Source organism: Schistocerca serialis, chromosome 3, assembly GCF_023864345.2.
Source record: "Schistocerca serialis cubense isolate TAMUIC-IGC-003099 chromosome 3, iqSchSeri2.2, whole genome shotgun sequence".
Lineage (NCBI taxonomy): Eukaryota > Metazoa > Arthropoda > Insecta > Orthoptera > Acrididae > Schistocerca > Schistocerca serialis.
The window spans coordinates 426193209-426205990 of NC_064640.1; the positions used below are offsets into that span (position 1 = coordinate 426193209).

Here is a 12782-nt window from a genome sequence, read left to right on the forward strand (position 1 = left end):
ACAGAAAGATAATTCTCTTCATATTCTGTGAAAATCCCAGTATTCTACGGTTTTGACTGGTGTTTCGTCAGCTGCCGCAAAATCGTTCTTCGAAGAAAGCTTGTACATTCTTTCCCACCTACAGCCGGGCATTGTTGCACTTTCATATGACTTGCGAACTGTCTGAAGTATGATCGACAGAGACAAATCTTGTCAGAGGTAAAACCTAACTATCGATTGTCGTCTGTTAATGATAAAACTTATCTGTCGATTCTGTAGAGCTGTACGCGTATCCGGCAGTCCTTTCAACCTAACACGTTTACACAATTTTCTTCGTGGATTCTGAACCGCGCGACTGCTACGGTCGCAGGTTCGAATCCTGCCTCGGGCATGGATGTGTGTGATGTCCTTAGGTTAGTTAGGTTTAAGTAGTTCTAAGTTCTAGGGGACTGATGACCACAGATGTCAAGTCCCATAGTGCTCAGAGCCATTTGAACCATTTGAGCCCTTCGTGGTTTCTGTTCTCTTGGACAAGTCCGAAAGAATAATCACCACACATATTATTGTACAGGTACGTCTCGACGGGCATATTACTATTTAAGTGCGGATGCTTACCATCAATCGCCCCCTTGCGGGAATACAGTGAGGCTGCGAGCAACGGGAAAATTGAATGATGACATATCACTTGGGAATTTGAGTCAAACGGGAAGGCGACCGTTCTCGAGAAGCGGAGAATCTGGGTTCAAGTCCCGGTCCGGTTATTAATTTCCAAGTCCAGTAATTGAATTATTTCAACATCCAAAGTAATAAAGCCATGCAAACTTCCATTTAGTTACTAACAGATGTTGTTCGCCCTGTAGGCTACCACACTGGAAAATTCCATCATCACTGCCGAAACCCCACTTCGTGAGGTCGACAGTGCGTAGTGACACCGCAATTCTCAGTCTGATCAGCGTCTTACATGTCACATACAGCGGCTGTGAACGTGTGGCTGGTTCCTCATTGGTATTCTTCCGGTCTGCTTCGGGCAAATATCCTCGCCAAAGTTACACGCGGCGAGTTCCGGGAGACGACGAAATTTCTGTAGTTATCCGCATTAAGCTCTTTCTTCAACCGAATTTTTGCCGCTGAGGTTCGTGTCCAAACAAGGGATGTGTGGGATCAATTTTCTGTCTCTTCCTCTCCACTTGTGAAGTTGCTTTCCTGCGAATAACTAGCGGTGCTATAATCATAATTTTTGCGGTTTCCTGGCAGTAGTGAGTCGTAGACAGCGTGTCACAATGTGTCCAGTCTCGTTAAAAACTATGTCAGAGGTTTAACATGTGCAGAATTTTTCCAAACTGGTGCAGAATACTGTGCTGCCGAGAAACATGGTGGCAGGGTAGAAATTCGAAGCACTTTCGATTGAGCGCCCCAGGTGACTCCTATAATTTTGCGAATAATATTCCGTGCAGTTATTTAAACTTTGTTTCTCCGCAGTGGACGCTGAAAGTAAGGGAACAGTCCGTCTTTACTCCAAGGCATCTGGGAGTATCGTAATGGAATATTTGTTCTCCTTTCCAAGTGATGTTCAATTACCTTTTAGTTTCCCCATTTCTAAGATGATATGCACAACCTGTTTCTTTCCAGGATATGGTTTCGCATGATTATCATCGAGGTACTTGACCAAGGTTTCGAGAGCTCTTGTCAGCTTCAACTCCACCTCCTCAAAGGTTTTACCTTGGGCAGCAATTGCTGTACCATCAGCATAAAAGGTAATTTAGTTCCAGAGCTAATTGTTTGGTCATTTTCGTTGATGTCAAACAAAAGTGGATGCAACACACTTCACTTAGAGCTGCCACCCTTATGAATTCTCTACCAACTTTTGTTTTGCAGGGTGACGAGGTATCTCGCAGTTTGAAGCAAACATTGTATGAACTGTGTTAAATGGTAATCCTTTGTGACTGAATGCACTTTTCTAATTTTTTTTTTTTTTTTTGGTGGCTAATAGCATCATAAACAGCTGTGAGATCTATGAAAGCCACACATGTAACTTGACCTCTTTCATACACATCCTCACTGTGTTGAATCAAACTATGGATCAGTCCACAGGAAAACCTTTCCAGGCGACTACTCTCGTTTTACTAGACTATTATTAATGTTCGATTTAGAACGTCTTTCCAGTTTGTTGTGCTACCTTAGGTCCATTGCACACGGAAGTGACACGCCGTAGACATGTGGAGGCTTCGTAGCTGTAACGAGGCAATGTTTCGAGTCACCGATCTGTTAACAAATAGAACAACGAGATGGCGTGATGAAGAAACGTCCCGAGGGGCGCTCCGAAGTGACGTGTGGCGCAGACGTCTAAGTATGGCTCTGCAGTTTTTCATTCAACGGTGCTGCACGGTTTCACGAATAATGAGACTCAGCTTAGTCGTAACTACCAATTCAGAGAGTTTGTAAGTTTCAGACCTACAGGAAAGCTAAAAACAAGTTTATCAGGTGAAATTAATTCGTATTAGAAACATTTTACTTCAACGCCAGTCGTAAGTGAAGCACCAAAACCAGTTTCTCGAATATGGTTCGAAATAAAATTTTGTACGTGTGAGTGTTTATTGAACGCAGAAGGTGTTTTGAAAAGAAATGGGTGACAATTTTAGCAAATTTATGTAAAGGCATCCTCTAATAAATCTTAGAGATTGCTGTTGTGGTGGTAATTAATTGAGTTCTTGAGAATGTCGCGTCAGAAATCGGAATAACGTTATGTAACATGTAAATAACATGAATGATAACATCAACATTCAAAGGATTGAAACACAACTGTGCGTTAATAGTTAGTAACTTCATGTTAAAATATCACACGCGCATTCAACCGATGATCGCCCTCTTAATAATACTGGTTACTTTTCACTCGTTTGTTAACAGAACCCATGACACTGATTTAATTATACTTGTGCAAATGGAGCAATGCCTCATCTGTCACGAAACAGGTAGGAACCTTACACGTTACTCCTGGTAACGAAATGGAGTATGAGAATTAAGGTGTTCTTGATGCAAAGCTCATTCAAAATTAGCACCATAAAATGCTCGTCTTTCAACGATGAATTCACATCCACTTATCACCAGTGTTGGAAACATACTAGCTTCCACAATGCTAACAACACATCCCAGATGTATTTCGCTAAGGTATACCGGACTTGTAGGTATTTTTTGTGTGCTTATCGTCCAATCCGTTGACACAGTTCGGAAGTTTCCATAGCGCATAGAAACTGTTAGATATTTTATTCAGGGGCCGTAGTTCGCTGCTGTTCTCTGAACAATGTCCTTGACTTTGTCGCCGGCCGGGGTGACCGAGCGGTTCTAGGCGCTATAGTCTTGAACCGCGTGACCGCTACGGTCGCAGGTTCGAATCCTGCCTCGGGCATGGATGTGTGTGATGTCCTTAGGTTAGTTAGGTTTAAGTAGTTCTAAGTTCTAGGGGACTGATGACCTCAGCAGTTAAGTCCCATGGTGCTCAGAGCCATTTGAACCATTTGACTGTCTAACACAGTACGAAAACACGTTTCAGACTGCAACACACAAATCATATCGGCGTGTACTGATCGAGCGCTAAGTCTGGATCGTGGGCGCGGCTTGCACTGGACGGCTTGGCACCTCTCGCCTGTCGGACGTAGTGCTGGGGATGCGTTACCACCATTCAACGCCTCGCTTCCGCTGAGCGGAGCGCGGACCACGTGTAGGCTTTTCACGAGACCGTGACGTCAGCGGACACTGGCTGTTGGAAAGTCTCAACTGCTTTCTAATCATCTGCCCATGCGCAACGCAAAACATATTACGTACACAAGAGGTGTCACATAAAAGTGGGTCTAAGTACACACTTAATGATTTACATAAAAGAAGTTAAAGAGACAAATAGGCTTACGTAGATAGTAAGCGCTTTACGACTTAAAACTTGTGATGTAATCCCTGCAGCAAAGAGATTGAGTGATCCAGTTGTTGCCTTTGATGAGATAATCATATGACCCGTAACTCTAATAATTAATGCGAGAGAATCAGTTTAATTGGAAATTAATTAATTTCATCACATCTTATGTATGAAGACTTACACACTGACAGGATGACAGTATGTGTTGGCAGCGGATACTACTAAGAAACGTATAGGCATGCGTATCCAAATGCAGAGACATGTAAACGAGCAGATTACGGCACTGCGGTTGGCAACAGCCGATATAAGAAAAGTGTCTGGCACAGTTGTTAGACCGATTATGCTGCTATAATGGCAGGTTATCGTGATTTAAGTGACTCTGAAAGTGGTGCTACAGTCAGTACACGAGCGATGGGACACAGCATCTCCGAGGTAGCAATGAAGTGGGGATTTTTCAGTACGACCATTTCACGAGTGTGCGGTGAATATCAGGAATCTGGTAAAACATCAAATCTTTGACACGGCTGAGGCCGAAAAAAGATCCTGCAATAGGGAGACCAACGACGACTGAAGAGAATCGTTCAATGTGACAGAAGTGCAACCATTCCGCAAATTGCTGCAGATTTCAATGCTGAGCCATCAACAAGTGTCAGCGTGCGAACCATTCAACGAAACATCATCGATATGGCCTTTCCGAGTCGAAGGCCCACTCGTGTATCTTTGATGACTGCACGACACAAAGCTTTACGCTCCGTCTGGCCACGTTAACACCGACACTGGACTGTTGATACCTGGAAACACGTTGCCTGGTCCGACGAGTCTCGGTTAAAATTGTATCGAGCGGATGGACGTGTATGGTTATGGAGACAACCTCATAAATCCATGGACCCTGCATGTCAGCAGCGGACTGTTCAGGCTGGTGGAGGCTCTGTAATGGTGTGGGCCGAGTGCAGCTGGAGCTATATGGGACCCATGATATATCTAGATACAACTGTGACAGGTGACACGTAAGTAAGTATTCTGTCTGATCACCTGCATCCATTCATGTCCATTGAGCTTTCCGACGGACATGGGCAATTCCAGCAGGATAATGCGACACCTCACACATCCAGAATTGCTTCAGAGTGGCTCCAGATACATTCTTCTGAGTATAAACACTACCCCTGGCCAACAAACTCCCCAGACATATACACTATGTGATCAAAACTATCAGAACACTCCCCAAAAACATACGGTTTTCATATTAGGTGCATTGTGCTGCGCCTTACTGCCAGGTACTCCTTATCGGCGATCTCAGTAGTCATTAGACATCGTGACAGAACAAAATGGGGCGCTCCGCGGAACTCACGTACTTCGAAAGTGGTCAGGTGATTGGGTGTCACTTGTGTCATACATCTGTACGCGACATTTCCACACTTCTAGACATTCCCAGGTCCAGTGTTTGCGATGTGATAGTGAAGTGGGAACGTAAAGGGATACGTACAGCACAAAAGCGTACAGGCCGACCTCGTCTGTTGACTGACAGAGACCGCCGACAGTTGAAGAGGGTCGTAATGTGTAATAGGCAGACATCTATCCAGACCATCACACAGGAATTCCAAACTGCATCAGGATCGACTGAAAGTACTATGGCAGTTAGGCAGGAGGTGAGAAAACTTGGATTTCATGGTCGAGCGGCTGCTCATAAGCCACACATCACGCCAGTAAATGTCAAACAACGCCTCGCTTGGTGTAAGGAGATTAAACATTGGACGATTGAACAGTGGAAAAACGTTGTGTGGAGTGGCGAATCACGGTACACAATGTGGCGATCCGATGGCAGGGTGTGGGTATGGCGAATGGCTGGTGAACATCATCTGCCAGCGTGTGTAGTGCCAACAGTAAAATTCGTAGGCGGTGGTGTTAAGGTGTGGTCGCGTTTTTCAGGAAGGGGGCTTGCACCCCTTGTTGTTTTGCGTGGCACTATCACAGCACAGCTACACTGATGTTTTAAGCACCTTCTTGCTTCCCACTGCTGAAGAGCAACTCGGGGATGGCGACTGCATCTTTCAACACGATCGAGCACCTGTTCATAACGCACGGCCCGTGGCGGAGAGGTTACACGACAGTAACATCCCTGTAATGGACTGGCCTGCACAAAATCCTGACCTGAATCCTACAGAACACCTTTGCGATGTTTTGGAACGCCGACTTCGTGCCAGGCCTCACCGACCGACATCGATACATTTCCTCAGTGCAGCATTCCGTGAAGAATGGGCTGCCATTCCCCAAGAGTACTTCAAGCACCTGACTGAACGTGTGCCTGTGAAAGGGGAAACTGTCTTCAAAGCTAAGGGTAGGTCAACACCATATTGAATTCATTTACATCTAGATCTACATACATACTCCGCAATCCACCATACGGTGCTTGGCGGAGGGTACCTCGTACCACAACTAGCATCCTCTCTCCCTGTTCCACTCCCAATCAGAACGAGGGAAAAATGACTGCCTATATGCCTCTGTACGAGCCCTAATCTTATCTTTGTGGTCTTTCCGCGAAATATAAGGTGGCGGCAGTAAAATTGTACTGCAGTCTGCCTCAAATGCTGGTTCTCTAAATTTCCTCAGTAGCGATTCACGAAAAGAACGCCTCCTTTCCTCCTGAGTTCCTGAAGCATTTCCGTAACACTCGCGTGATGATCAGACCTACCAGTAACGAATCCAGCAGAACGCCTCTGAACTGCTTCTATGTCCTCCCTCAATCCCACCTGATAGGGATCCCAAACGCTCGAGCAGTACGCAAGAATAGGTCGTATTAGTGTTTTATAAGCGGTCTCCTTTACAGATGAACCACATCTTCCCAAAATTCTACCAATGAACCGAAGACGACTATCCGCCTTCCCCACAACTGCCATTACATGCTTGTCCCACTTCATATCGCTCTGCATTGTTACGCCCAAACATTTAATCGACGTGACTGTGTCAAGCGCTACATTACTAATGGAGTATTCAAACATTACGGGATTCTGTTTCCTATTCATCTGCATTAATTTACATTTTTCTATATTTATAGTTAGCTGCCATTCTTTACACCAATCACAAATCCTGTCCAAGTCATCTTGTATCCTCCTACAGTCACTCAACGACGACACCTTCCCATACACCACAGCATCATTAGCAACCAGCCGCACGTTGCTATCCACCCTATCCAAAAGATCATTTATGTAGATAGAAAACAACATCAGACCTGCCACACTTCCCTGGGGCACTCCAGATGATACCCTCACCTCCGATGAACACTCACCATCGAGGTTCTGTTACTTAAGAAGTCTTCGAGCCACTCACATATTTGGGAACCAATCCCATATGCTCGTACCTTAGTTAGGGGTCTGCAATGGGGCACCGAGTGAAACGCTTTCAGGAAGTCAAGGAATATGGCATCCGTCTGATACCCTTCATCCATGGTTCGCAAGATATCATGTGAAAAAAGGGCGAGTTGCGTTTCGCAGGAGCGATGCTTTCTAAAGCCGTGCTGATGCATAGACAGCAACTTCTCTGTCTCAAGGAAATTCATTATGTTCGAACTGAGAATATGTTCGAGAATCCTGCAACAAACTGATGTTAAGGATATTGGTCTGTAATTTTGAGGATCCGTCCTTCTACCCTTCTTATATACAGGCGTCACCTACGCTTTCTTCCAGTCGCTCGGGACTTTACGTTGGGCAAGAGATTGGCGATAAATGCAAGCTAAGTAAGGAGCCAATGCAGTAGAGTGCTCTCTGTAAAACCGAATTGGAATCCCATCAGGATTTATTTATTTTCAACCGATTCAGCTGCTTCACAAGCCCAGGGATGTCTATGTCCTCCATACGGGAATCTGTACGAGACTCAAACGGCGGTATGTTTGTACGATCCTCCTGCGTGAAAGATTTCTCAAATGTTAAATTTAAAATTTCAGCTTTCGTTTTGCTGTCTTCCGTTGCCAGGCCAGACTGATCAGTGAGTGACTGGATGGAAGTCTTCGACCCGCTTACCGATTTTACGTAAGACCAGAATTTCCTTGGGTTTTCAGCAAGATCTCTTGCTAAGGTATGACGGTGGTAGTGGTCCAAAATGGTTGAAATGGCTCTGAGCACTATGGGACTTAACATCTATGGTCATCAGTCCCCTAGAACTTAGAACTACTTAAACCTAACTAACCTAAGGACAGCACACAACACCCAGTCACCACGAGGCAGAGACGGTGGTAGTGGTTGAATGCTTCGCGCATCGCTCTTTTTACAGCAGCACAAATCTCTACTAACTTCTGCCTGTCCTCATTATCCCCATCTTTCTTGTACCGCGAGTGCAACTGTCTTTGCTTCCTCAGCATTCTCCGAATTGCGCTGTTAAACCACGGTGGGTCTTTTCCATCCGTAACCTACTTTTTCGGCACATACTTCTCCAATGCGTGATTTACAATGTGTTTCAAATTTGCCCATAATTCTTCCACATCCATCGTACCGGAAGTAAATGAAGCCGATTCATTTACTAAGTGGGATGCTAACAACTGCTTATCTGCTCTTTCTAGTAAAAATACTCTCCTAGCCTTCTTGACCGACTTTTTAACTTTAGTAACCATAGTCTTAATGACAACAACATGATCACTAATCCCAGTCTCAACACTGACACCGTCGATGATGTATGGTCTGTTCGTGGCTACCGGATCTAAAATATTTCCATTACGTGTTGGCTGTCGATTTAGCTGCTCAAGACAGTTTTCGGATAATGTGTTCAAAAGTAATTCACACGACGGCTTGTCTGTACCACCTGTAATGAATCCATAGACATCCCAGTCTATACTAGGTAGGTTGAAGTCGCCTCCGACTAATATAGCATGATTCGGGTACTTCTGCGATACAGAGTGTAGACGCCCTTTGAATGATTCTAGAACTGTCACGGTGGATCCTGGTGGCCGGTAATAACACCCAACAATTAACTTTATTTCTCCTAGCCCTGTTAAACGTGTCCAGATAACTTCACAATCACGCTCTACCTCGACCTCAGTAGACACAATATTTTTGTCAACTGCAATAAAGACACCACCTCCTACGGTGCCTAATCTGTCTTTCCGATACACGTTCCAACCCTCACTAAATATTTCAGAACTTCCTATCTTTGGGTTCAGCCAGGTTTCAGTCCCGAGAATAATTTGGGCGCCACATGCTTTCTGGAGGGAAGTAAATTCAGGAACTTTATTCCGAACGCTCTGAAAATTTACTGCTAATATCTTGATAACTGAAGTGTCTTTACACTGAGCGCGTCCTGATTTCCCTGCCTGCACATCGACTGGTGAGTGTTCATCAGGACACCTCGCACAACTGCCTAGCCTAAAAGAAACCCATGTGCACACCACAAGTACTCTGCCACCCGACTAGCCGCTTCCTTTGTGTAGTGCACCCCTGACCTATCTAGGGGCGTCCTACTATTCCCCACCCAATAGCGCCAAGTCTCGAAATCTGCAGCCAAGACCGTTACAGAGTCGACGAAGCCTCTGGTTGAGACCCTCCACTCGGCTCCAAACCAAAGGACCCCAATCCACTCTGGGAACGATGCTGCAAATAGAGAGCTCTGCTTGCACCCGGCGTGCGAGGCCAGCGGTCTTCACCAAATCCGCCAGCCGCCTGTACGAACTGAGGATCACCTCAGAACCCAAGCGACAGGCATCACTGGTACCGACGTGAGCAACTACTTGCAGGCGACTGCACCCCGTACTCTCGAAAGCCACAGGCAAGGCCGCCTCCACATCTTGGATGAGGCCCCCCGGCAGACAAACCGAGTGCACGTTGGAATTCTAACCAGCCCTGTACGCTATTTCCCTAAGGGGCTCCATCACCCGTCTAACGTTGGAGCTCCCAAAAACCAGCAAGCCTTTGCCCCTGTGTGCCTGTTCGAGCGCTGTTGAAGGAGCGGCCACCTGCCCACTGACAGAATGAACGGGCGAGGCCAGCCGGTCAGCCTCCACACTGACCCTCCGCCTCGAGCGACGCGAACGCGTTGCAGTGCGCCACTCACCCTGAGGTGAGGGCGGCCCCAACGCGCCGGGTACACTAGAAGGTGCCTCGCCGGCTGAGTCAGCGGACGCGGCAAGCGACACCTGAGGTGTCTGTCTCAAGCGGCGCGCCAGACCCTCCGCCGTCGCTGCATCTCGAGGCAACAGCCTGAAGGCGGCTGAACGTGGCCAACAGCACGCTCAGCTGCTCGCGAACCGCGGCCAGTTCCTCCTGCGCCAGCACACAGCACGCACACACCCTATCCATCCAGCATTACCGATGAAGGACGCCGCGAACTTGTAAGTCATTTTCAGCCAGGTGCCCGGATACTTTTGATCACATAGTGTACATTACTGAGCATATCTGGAATGCCTTGCAACGTGCTGTTCAGAAGAGATCTCCAGCTCCTCGTACTCTTACGGATTTATGGAAAGCCCTGGAGAACTCATGGTGTCAATTACCTCCAGCACTACTTCAGACATCAGTCGAGTCCATGCAACATCGTGTTGCGGAACTTCTGCCTGAAGCGGACCCTACACGATATTAGGTAAGTGTACCAGTTTCTTTGGCTTTTCTGTGTAGGAACTGCACAAACTATTTAGACTGTAAGAATATTTTTTTATTGAGCGGTTTTACTATTGAATGTTAAATTACACAGTTTTGTTCATAGTTTCAATTTACTTAAGGATACGTAAATTATGATTACAGCAATGAAAAGGGGAGACGGAATTTGATGAAAATTATAAACCATCTGTAATTGTAAACTAGAAAACAAATATGCTTACAGCACAAACAATTTTCTCCGCTGAAAGCTCGAATTGTGAATAATTAAAGCCTAATTTACTACCAAACTGTAGTACTAAGAAATTATTATGATATTTGTTTTTGAAGTGGAATCTTAGCGCGCAGCTATTGGCGCAATTGGAATTTCAGTTATGTATAAAAAGTTGTAAATTTATGCTGGTGATCACGTGAGGAACCTGTGTGACGTCACTGGCTGCACCTCTCGCGTGTGATAGACGCTAAGAGTTAGAGGAGGGGTGTTTTTGGAGTGGGTGACCAAGGTTCTGAAAGGTTTCCAGCCAGGTTCCTCGCCGTCTCTCTGTCTGTCCGGCCGTCGCAGCCTCGCGTTGGTCTGGTTGTCGCAGCCTCGTGGTAGGACTGTGTGGTTTTTGAGATAGATCTGTCCGGTTTTTGAGGTCTGTCCGTCGGTGTGAGCTGTGGAGCCGTGACTTAGGTGTTTAAAAATATTTCGCGTTCCGTGTGGACTCTGACGAATTTTGTGCAGTTTTCGATTTAGTTTCTGAGACAATAGCAGGATGTAGAATTATTCGGACTCAGTTTGGATTGTCATACTTTTGTAATGTGCTGCAACAGTTAGTGGAAGCTTTATTTTAATTTCATATTCAATTAACCTACAGGACAATTAATCGTTGTGTCGGTTTCAGCTAGGTTTTTTATCGTAAGCTGTAGCTGTGAAAACAGACTGGCGTTTTTTCGGCTACTTTATTTATTTATTAATCTTATAGTGCGTTGTTACTCACCATCTCTGGCTCGAGTCATATTATTTAATGCTGCACGATAGCTTGTGTTGATCACGAGAGACAAGAAGTGTGTGCTGATTGGCCAATAAATTTGATTTGTGAAATCTTTAATCACTTTTAGTTGAGTTAGTGTTTTAAATCCTGCATCTATATTCCAACACAGCAGTTAGTGGAATTCTGACTTGTTGTCTGTAACCATTCTACAGTTTTATTGTAAATTAAAGTGACGCGTTTTAGGTACATAAATCTACCCCTAGGCGAACAGAAACCGAGCCCACTTTTATTAATAATTTTAAATTAACCCTCGTAGCGTCGCAAGACGTACTGTAACTAATCTGGAAATGGTCGACATAGATGTTTAGTATGCTATATTTCTTCTTCTTTTCCAACCATAACGGAAGCATCCATTATCTTCTTTGCTGGTGAATACCTAAGGGTTGCAAGATATAGAGAGAACCATTGCTGAAGACGGAATAATTTGCATTATTCTGTAGCACGGCCGTCTCGCTCCTCCTGATAACGCATCTCCAGTGTGCTTTGCCCACGTTCTGCCCGCGCCACGTACCCTTAAAGCCGCCGCCAGACGTCCGTGCCCCTCCCCCCTGCATCGCCCCCCCCCCCCCATTTATGTGGACTAAAAGAATCTATTTAACGGAACCACATACGAAAAATAGTTTTGTAATGTTGTTATTGGCTATGCTATTTTCGGAGAGAAATCCAAGACGAATGTACGTAAAACCGAGAAACACCGTCCGAACAGGCCTTGAAGTCCCAACGGTACCAACCGGCCGCCATGTCGTCCTCAACCCTTAGACATCACCCGATGTGGATACGGAGAGGCATGTGGTCAGCACTTCCGACCGTTGTCAGTTTTCGTGACCGGTGTCGCTACTTCTCAATCAAGTAGCCCCTTAATGGGCCTCAAAGAGGCTGAGTGCACCCCGCTTGCCAACAGCACTCGGTGGACCCGGATGGTGACTCATCCACGTGCTAGCCAAGCCCGACAGCGCTTAACTTAGGTGATCTGACGGGAACCAGTGTTACCACTGCGGCAAGGCCTTTGGCATTTACAATACATAATTCATATAAATAATAATGGTAATGATAATATTAATATAATTCAGTGAAACCAATCAGAAAATTGGAATCGAAACAAAATGAAACGAAATTAGATGGCAAAAGATTTAAACTACATACTGACTTACCCAATCCATCTACAACAAGAAATTAAGACATTACTGTGCAGTAATTAAACTAGAATACCGCTATGGATCAGAAACATTTATTTTGAACAGGAAAAGAGACATTAGAAAACAGTGAGAGGAAGGGACGCAAAATCGATAT

At 45.5% G+C, this 12782-nt stretch overlaps 1 pseudogene; it reads right to left on the bottom strand.

Annotated features, from left to right (window-relative positions):
* Window positions 1-12384: 12384 nt before the first annotated feature.
* On the bottom strand, window positions 12385-12503 carry LOC126471708 (5S ribosomal RNA; annotated as a pseudogene).
* Between the last annotated feature and the right edge of the window lie 279 nt (window positions 12504-12782).